General features: G+C 32.0%; 1 pseudogene; it reads right to left on the bottom strand.

The window, feature by feature from the left end:
• Nucleotides 1–204: 204 nt before the first annotated feature.
• On the bottom strand, nucleotides 205–579 carry LOC108758548 (uncharacterized; annotated as a pseudogene).
• Nucleotides 580–10,176: the final 9,597 nt, after the last annotated feature.

Below are 10,176 nucleotides of genomic sequence, written 5' to 3'. Positions count from 1 at the left end.
TAAATCCATATGTTTTAACCTCTTTAATGTATACCAACGAAAAGGAGAGAGGTACAAACAAATACAAACCTAGCTTAAAAAAACCTCGCGTGCGGTCATTCAGTATTAATAGCTCGTGTTAATAGTCCATTTTAAGTGTAAAGCGATTTATCGCTGTCGTTGATAGACACTATACACGCTTTCAAGCATAAAGATGTGCGATGGTCACTTACGAGATCTCGGAAGACACGTGAAACTTGAGATCGCTGCTGGATATATAAGTATTCCCGAAGGCGAAGGGCAATTTGTCCCGGTCATTTGGTGAGTCCACGGGGACTCCCTGACTGTAATCCAATCACTAGCCACACTCTTTCTCTTTGCGCTTCCACCCTCTTCTTATAGCTTCTCACTCCATCCTTTCATACCCATGTGCCTGTCCTTGTTCTCATCCTCCACCACTCCAGCAACTCCCCTATCTGGTCGTCATTGAGTCTCCTGCAATCTTGACCGAGTGACGACTGCTCTGAATTGTGCAGGGATTCTACTTTTGCAAGTGCGATCGAAAGCCAAATGTACCATGGATATATATACCATAAGCATTGTAATTGGTATACAATATTTTGATGATACGATTTCGTGATAATATTTCGATGGTTAGCAACTTCGAATTATGTGTACTAAAATTCATAAACTAACTGCAAAATAACTAATAGTGTATGAGCTAATGTTTATTACTTCCGTAAAGATAATTTATTATAGTAATTCTTTTTATTTTGAAACTAATGCTAATTGAAATTGATACTTTGTACGCTTTTAAAAATATATCTTTAATGACTTTTATCTCTGCATTTTGATAAAACATCCGCATATATTACGTAATTAATTATGAATAATATTTATTAGGTAAAGTTTTTTAATTACGTGTTGCTATACAAAATATTTCTCGAAAAATGATGAATTTTTAATATCTTATGCTTTCTCATTATAACATAACTTGTATAAAAGTGCTTGTGCATGTATATATTATATATATATATGTATATGTGTACAGGGTGTTGCAGATACATACTAGGCAGTACGACGGGTTGCGCGGCAAACTTTGCATGGCCAAGCGTGGTTTAATAGACAATGACAGTGACTTTATATTATAAAGTTTATGTTATAAAGTCAACACCCTCTGTACAAGATGTAACTAAAATAAGGTAACAAACTCCCTATATTACACATAAAAAAAAGTGTATATGAATGTATATCCGCAAATCCATTGTTACATATATGATAGTATAGTTCAAAATGTTTACAGGATTAGTTATTGAATGGCCCCATGATCTCCTGATCTAATTTCTCTAGATTATCTATAGGGACACTTCAAGTTCTTAGTTTATGAAGTTCTAATCGCTAATAAAAAAATATGCTACACCAACACATTTTTTATGCTTGTAACACCATATTCAATTGCTTCGGAATCCTTAAAAGAGTGTGTCAGTCCATGATCCGACGTGTTCAATCGTGAATTGAATCAAATGGGAGATACTTCGAACATTATAAATATCTTATTTAAACTGTAATATATAACATGTCTTTTTATTGCAACTTATCTTAGTGAGATTCGAACCTCTGGATCATGATTCATGAATCTTCTGTCTTACGTGCTACATCATTTCTTCTATTGAGAGATGTTACTAATTGTCTATTTACGTTATAACCAAATCATGTACGTTTAATATATTATACTTTCTTGTTCTTATTGAGAACATACACTCAACCTTTTATTAACGTATTTATCTATATGTACATATACCTAACCTGGAATTTAAATTCCCAAGTATGAAATACTATTTAAATACGTTAATAATTCTTAATACGTTATTTAAACGAATACTTTTTAGAAATTATCAACGTTAAAAAATGTTTATTTAATTAGAACATTATACTATTTTTTTATACATATTACAAAGATGAAATTCTGATGTTTCGTGGACTATTTTTTAACGTATGTACCATATATCTATACAACTTTATACCATAATTACATTTAATAAACGCACAATATACCATGTGTTTATTGAGTATGTTATACAATGTGGCTACAATGTTTTAGGATTGAGCTCATAAATAAGACAGGAAGCATCACATAAATAAATTTTTACTACTAATTATTCTACATATTATCCTTGTAAAGCTATACATCATTGGGCGCGTTCTGCCAACCGCTCCAGAGCGTGCCAGAAATCTGCTGCTGGAATGCTTCGTAGCTCCTCGGTTACGTTGTCTTGGGATCGTCGAATCGCTATCCTTCAATTTCAATTTTAACTTTGGAAACAAAAAGTAATCCTCTGGTGCCAAATCCGATCAGTACGGGAGGTGGTGTAGCACGGTAACATCTTTTTACCGAAAATTGGCGAGTTATTACTGCGTTGCGAGACATTATTGCGCAGGAAGAACCAATTTTTGTTTGCATACAAATCCAAATACATACACGCGATACGCTTCAACAGCCGATCCATTACTTATATATCCGTAGAATGCTGTATTCACTGTTTGTCCTTCAGGAACAAATTCCTTGTGAATCATTCCCCTGGAGTCAAATTGGTTCCTGCACGATAATGCGCCGTCTCACAATACAGCAGTAATTCGCTAGTTTTTGGCAAAAAAAAAGATGTTACTGTGCTACATCACCTCCATATACTCACTGGTATCGGTAGATTATTTTTCGTTTCTAAAGCTGAAATTGAAGCTGAAAAAATAATATCAAGACAATCCAGGATAACGTAATGGAGGAGCTACGAAGCATTCCGGCAGCGGATTACCATCACGCTCTAGTGTGGCTGGCAGAGTGTATCAAATGATGTGTAGTCTTACAAGGATCATATGAAGAATAATTGATAATACAAATTTATTTACGATGCTTTCTATTTTGTTTATGAGCTCAGTCCTAAAACTTTTTGTATTTAAAAAGTGCATCATATTTATGTTTATATTATAGTTTTTTCGATTATCTTAATACATATTATAAAATCCGTATTACATACGTTTATGTTTTTTCGTGACTGACATATGTAGGTATAAAAGCCGTAGTAGGTATACGAATTTCCACCAGAATCGTGCCTGTAGGCGAATGCTATATACGTGATATATGTCGATCTGAGAAGGGCTGTGATGCGAATTAGCCTTGTTGCAAGACGGCCCTTTATGCTGCCGCCTCACATGTACCTTTCTTTTCTCTGCCTTTAAACTGACTGATCTTGCCCCAACGACGAAACTACGAAACGTGGTTTGACGTGCCTTTTGCGCAGAATTCTGCTTTTTCCCCGTTAACATGTGAATATCTTTTTCCCCTTTTATTCCAACCACGAGAAACAAAAGGAAAATGTATTCTTCTTGAAGGATAGTTCCCGCCACGTTTCGCTTTCTCGACTGCTTCATGTGCATCATCTATTATAATCTATCGCTTGGAAAGATGCAAATTCGATTTTTTATAATATGCATATTAATGATTATACTATAAACACGCTATTGTGTATTTTTTGATATGCAATTACATCAATTTATACATCTTTTTTACATAAATTGATTCATTTTATTATTTTAGAAATAAAATTTTATCATAATATGATTATGAGAAATGAATATTTTATATATACACATATATATATATATATATGTTTAATTTTTTGTATAATATTTATATCATATAATTTGAGATAAAATTATTCCTAAATTATTCATTTTTTAACAATTCTGCTTTAACGTACTTTTATGAAACTAGAAAATTAAATAAAATAAAGTCACATCATATTGATATTATATATATTACATAAGTAAAAAGTAACGCCTATAATGGTTGAAGCTGGATCTTAAGTGCTTTCAATAATTCCATGTGAATTTGCATACCATATTTGTAGCTTAAATAGCACGCCGAATTGATTTTCCGGACTTAGAAACGCAACTAAACTACTATAGTAATATTGCAAATTAAATTGACAAGCAATTTAATAATTTGATGCTCAATTAGCATCAGTTTAAGGAGACCTTAATATACTGACAATTTGTAAATAAATTTAAATTTTCCACACGAAAAGAGATCCACCTATCTCTCATCTGCCTAGAGTTTCTACGCGAAGCGAGATCCAGCCCACACTTCCTTTCCGTGGAAACTCATGTGCTCCTTGGCAGTGGGGAAGATGGAGGATCTCAGTCGGACTTTTCAGAATGAAGAGTCGCACTACACCTCAGTCGATTCACTCCATATCCCTCCTCCCTGTCTAGAGTCATCCGACTTATCACGCAAGATGAGGAAATAATTACCAACTTTGATTGTTAATAACTTTTCAATGAATAACGAGCGATGGCTAAAACCTGTTAGAGGTCACTCAAGGTCACGACAAAGTCAAGATCATCAGGGCTGGTTCTTCTGTATAATTATATAAGATTTTTGTTTACACGGAAAGAAACACTTCCAATAAAATGCTTATTAATTGAGGATTAAAGATAAACCGTTCATAAGTTCGAGAACGCTTGTAATATTCTCGCATTTCATGAATGCTTTTTTTTCAATACATGTTAATATTGTCTAACTAATGACAACTAATTATGAAATTACTGTAATAATTGCTTTACTAACAAAAATTTTTTAATTGCATTCTTTGATTACAATAGTATTTACCGATTTAAAAATATATTTATTTAAAGTGTGGATAATATAATTATGAACTATAAACTGAGACAATGAGTATGATATCTAAATAACTCGTATTGTTTCAGACAAATAACTATTTTTGTAAATCTCGAAAATTAATTAAATAATAAATTCGTGTGAAAATATCAAACATTTTCAATCTTTAATTTTGACATATTTATTTTACACCGTTATTATTTAATTAATTTTTGACAATTTACACATTGGACTTAACGAAACTCTCTCTGTCGAATGATGAATTGGTTATAAGATTACATTTTGACGTTAACTGCTTATATTTATTGTTGGACATCATGGTTTGATTAAGTATTCACAAATGTTATACATACATCAATGGAAACTATTTGTCTGATTACTTGGCCTCTTATTACCGCTTTATTTTTTAAGTTTTGTTAATATAAATTGTGTAAATTTTGTGTAAGTTATTTTATCATTTGTATACTTTAACTATAAACTAATGAATAAGGTTCTGGGAGCCGAAATGTTTTACGTACACTATTTTATTAAATTATTAAATTATTTAAACACCTTATTTGCTCGTTTCTTGGTTGTTTTAAATTAAGTTAAATAAATATACATATATGTATGTACATGTATATACATATATATAGGTATATTAAATATTTAATACTACATAAAATTACTTACAATTATATTGTTTATAATATTTATAATACTTAATACTTTGCAGAACTTAAAATTAATATTTTCACCATGTATTTACATACATATGAAATTATATTATTGTATTATTTTTTGTTGATTCATATTTAGAACAAAAGAAAAAATAATACAACATTTAGAATTTCCATTCTTTCCATGTCCTCTCTCTCTCTCTCTTCTTTCTTTTATAAGAGATTCTTTTTCCGAAATCAATCTCCTGCTACGCGAACACAAAGTTTTGATATTATCTTTTGTCGAAATGAGATTGGTCCTCTTATGAGGCAGCCGGATTTTCAATAGCAATATTCGAAAAAGATTTGTCCATTGCCTTTGCGAGTACGATCAAACGCAGCAAAGCGAGTGAGTTTTCAATCGTATAATATGTATCAAAATTAATTTCAAATCTATATAGATAGAGGTATAGGAAGTCGCGGCACGCTTCGTTGATCACGAATGCTACTAAGATTGACTCGATCGAACGGCGGAATGAGAAGCTCCTTAGATGGTTCTCTTGCTCAAGTCGAGTATATATAAACCACCCTTCGACATGTCCGCGCGTAAGAAGTAGAGGAGGACGATGAAGGGACGGTCGAGTTTGGTAACGAGATTTGCTCGATGTCCATGATCAGTTTAAGCTGAGATCACGTTCGAACGTTTAACCCTCTTTCTCGTTCTCGTGCTACACGCATTCTCCCCTCCATCTCTCTGTCTTTGTTTCTCTCTCTCTCTCTCCCTCTCTCCTTCTCTTTCTCTTCATTCCCCCCTTTTTTCTATCCTCGCACTCACCCTCGCATGCGTATTGCGCCACCCTACCCTATCCTTTCCATGTTACGATCGAGATAAAACGGATAGATCGCGTGTGCACCGAGAAAGAAGCTCGGCGTACCGGCAAAATGCTTTCGACCACCCGTACGTATGATTTATTCCGGCGCGAAGCACCCACCAGAAATATCAGATACCCCTAATGAATTTCTGGGCCCACGTTTGCGCATGTGTGCGTTACGTATGTATGTACGCGTGTGTGCGAGCAGCGAGCACCGACGAGAAAAAATATATTGATATAGTAGACACGGCAAACTAACCGAAGTATTTCTTCTCAAAATGGATTTGGCCATTCATGCTAATGACTAAATGTATTAATCTAGAACAAAAGTACATTACAAAAGTATATTGTGTATTTTCCTCTTTATGCAATCTTCTATACACAAACATAAAAAGTGTTTAGCCAATTATATTTATTGTTAGGCCATTTTGCTGCAGTTTTTGAGGTTCTATATATTAACATATTAACCATAAAGTACTAAATTATTAAAACAACAAAAATGAACGAATAACAACGAGCATTAATATTTTACACTTTTATACTTTTCTCTGAACGTATACTCCTGAATAGCGATCATGAAACTTTTTCCCTAGAGCGGAAATGCGAAAAGTAAGAATTTTTTGTATGTATTTGTATATCTGTTCGTACATATGTACACAAATAAAAATTTTCATTTTTCACGTTTTTGCTCTACAGAAAAAAATTACATGATCGCTATTCTGCTCCGTAGCCGCGGAGTGTAAAAAGTGCAAAATGCAGAGAATGGTTGCATTTGACATTAGCAGTTTTCCAAACGCACCTTATCATGCTCGACAGTGCCTCTAGCGTCAAAAATTCCAGCCATACATTCTGGATGGGTGAGTATGTGTGTGTGTGGTGTGCATGCGCGCGTGCGTGCGTGTGGAAATCATTCAATTTTCATGTGTGATTATTCTTCCATTGAAGTTGAAACAAAAGGTTTAGAAAAAAAAGTTTGTAAAAATATTTAAAAAAATTTTGTTAGTATTTATACAAATTCGCATTTTATTGAAATGAGAACCACCTGCAAGTGATGAGAATTCCCCAATGCCTGTGAGATAAATGACACGTGGCCCGCATGAGATCGAAAACGAAGAATATTCAGCATGGAATTCATGAGAAATTAGGCGTGAAATGCACCCTTGTGCTTCGAATATTTTTGTCACGAACAAAATCCACCTTTCGTTTCAATCCATGAACTTAGATGATTTCACATACATCGAGCAAATGCAATATCCATAAAAAAATTTTTTAGCCTTTCTGATATACTTATATAAGTATATTATCAGAATTTGTTTTTAAATATAGAAAAATTAGAGATAATAAATATTTCCATCAAATTATATTTCTGATAAAATACAAGTAAACTTATACAAAAAAGGTGTACGTATATGTACAAGTATGGAACAAGTGTATTGGGTGTGTTTATGTGCAAATATAAGAGAGAGAGAGAGAGAGAGAGAGAGAGAGAGAGAGTAAAAAAAAGAGAGAGAGAGAGAGAGAGAGAGAGAGAGAGAGAGAGAGAGAGAGAGAGAGAGCTATTTATTATAACTTCTATTGTTTGCATAAAATTTACAATGTAGGAAAAAGTCGCCTATATCGTACCATTTAACATTTAAACAAAATTATAACAAAAGCGTTGAAGAGATCAGAATATTTCTGTACTTACATCAAACTTTGGTTCATTGAATTATTTAAATCAGATTTTTAAAACAGTAGTTTTCAGTACGATTTAGAGTCATTAAATTGTACCATTGGGTTCCTGAATCGTACTTCTAATAAATAATCATTAGTTTTTACGGAGAAAGATTTAATTTTTCTTAAAATCTAACAAATAATATTAATAAATAATTTTTTTGTAAATTATCTTGAAAGAACTCAATATAAACATACTTTTTCTTATACAAATATGAAAATGGTAGATTATATAAAGATTCACAGACAATAACAAATAAAATAAGAATCTTCCAAACACGTAATCAATTGGAAAAAATCGTGAAAGATCAATTATACGCAGCGTTGTCATTATTTAGTTTAAATTGTTAGTTATATGTGTGTAATAATGTATACACATAATATATCGTATTGTACAATCAATACATAAAAAAAGATCATAATACATCAATAATGTATATCTAATATATGAAGGTATATGTCAGCCTATAGAAATGACACCACAAATATCAAACTACTATAAGTTTAGACAAGTTTGATCCTGCACGGGATTACCTACTATTAAAATTTTAAATATTAATATAATTTTATATTAGTATAAGCATCACTTGCATAAAATCTTCTGATACTATACACAGTTCCATGTTTGATTTAATTAAACAATTATTAAATGTAAATATTTCTTGATTTGAGAGAATAAAAATAAATATTTTCAAGTTCGGCAGACACAGCTATTCAACACACATAATGTAGAATTCTATACATACGATTGTAAAATAATAAAAACACATAAAATACATCAAAAAAGAATCAACTAGAGAAGAAAATTTGCTTGAATAATAATTTTAAATGTTTAATAGTGACAATGTTGAATAATATGACAAAAAGTCTGAAAAAGATTTAAATAATCATATATATCGAGTAAGGTAATAAATTCTACACGTCTATTCAGCCCTCCCAGAGCATCCTACTACCCTAACTACTGCAATGGGGATGAATCAGTGATATATGTCTTCTCTATAATAGCCAGAATCAAAACAACGAATCCCTTCCATGGCGATGTTTGTTCTTTGGCTATAGCAACTTTTACAGTAAATAGTCGGCATTGATAACATGATTGTATTAATTACACGTATAAAATTAGCGCATATAATATCAATTGCTACATAACAGCGATTTTATGGAACTATTTTTAATTTTTTTAAATTCTGCGTTGACTGCAAAATACGTTTAAAGATAAATTTAGTGTGTGTATATATGTGTGTATAAAAATATGTATATACATATATATATATATATATGTATACATATTACATATACATACAGAGTATACGTACATACATTGTGTCCGATAAAGACCGTAATAACGTTTAAAGATAGATTTCTGAGATCACTTTGAAACGAAAATCCTAATACCAGAATGTCGAGGATATAAGTTTTTGAATTATGAGCATTTAAAGTTTGCAAATCATATCATCTAAAGTTCGCGCATTTAGATGTGGTTGGCATTTTGCGTTGGCATTTGCCTATACCACATCTGAATGTGTAACTTTAAAAGCTTATAATTCAAAAACTATTATAGTCTTGATATTCTAGTATTAGGATTTTCATCTCAAAATGATCTCAGAAATCTACCCTTAAGCACTGTTATGGTCTTTATCGGACACAATGTGTAGATATATACCGAATGTTTTAGACCACCTATACACTCTATTTAAAAACGAGGGAAGTGGTTATTTTGAAACCTGTTTCAGACAAAAGTTGTTGGGGTCAAGTAATGCATTACATAGGCACATGCGATTAACCTTACGTGGCATCGTGAAGGTCATGTCACTTGAATTTTTTAAATGGATCTACTTGAATTTTTTAGATGGAAACCCATATTTTTTATTGCACAGCTAACATCTTACAACTGACGTCAAGACATTTTCGAAATACTGGTTACAGATCCTTTTTAGTTGAGATCTTCCCGAGTTATGAAACTTCAAAATTTCAGTACCGCCAGGGTTAGCATTACTCAAAATGTATCGCGTGGAAATCGTACGGTCGGATTTACACCTCTTCGGGGTGCTTGATTAAAGACTACCTTTCATAAAGTTGGTTATACTAAATATAAAGTAAGATGTTCCTTTACCTTTTTTTTTTGTTAAAAACATAGTAGTCTTAAAAAAGAGTTATAACTCAATTATTAAAATTAATCCGTATTTTCTTATATTATAATTAAATATATTTTATATTTTTTGACCATATATTTGAGAAACTCAATTAATACTAGAAATTTAACTGCCTATTACGGTCGGAGCTGGATCTTCATTGCTTT

Source organism: Trachymyrmex cornetzi, unplaced genomic scaffold (genome assembly GCF_001594075.2).
Source record: "Trachymyrmex cornetzi isolate Tcor2-1 unplaced genomic scaffold, Tcor1.1 scaffold16, whole genome shotgun sequence".
In the NCBI taxonomy this organism is placed as follows: Eukaryota; Metazoa; Arthropoda; class Insecta; order Hymenoptera; family Formicidae; genus Trachymyrmex; species Trachymyrmex cornetzi.
This window is presented reverse-complemented; position numbering and strand designations above follow the sequence as displayed.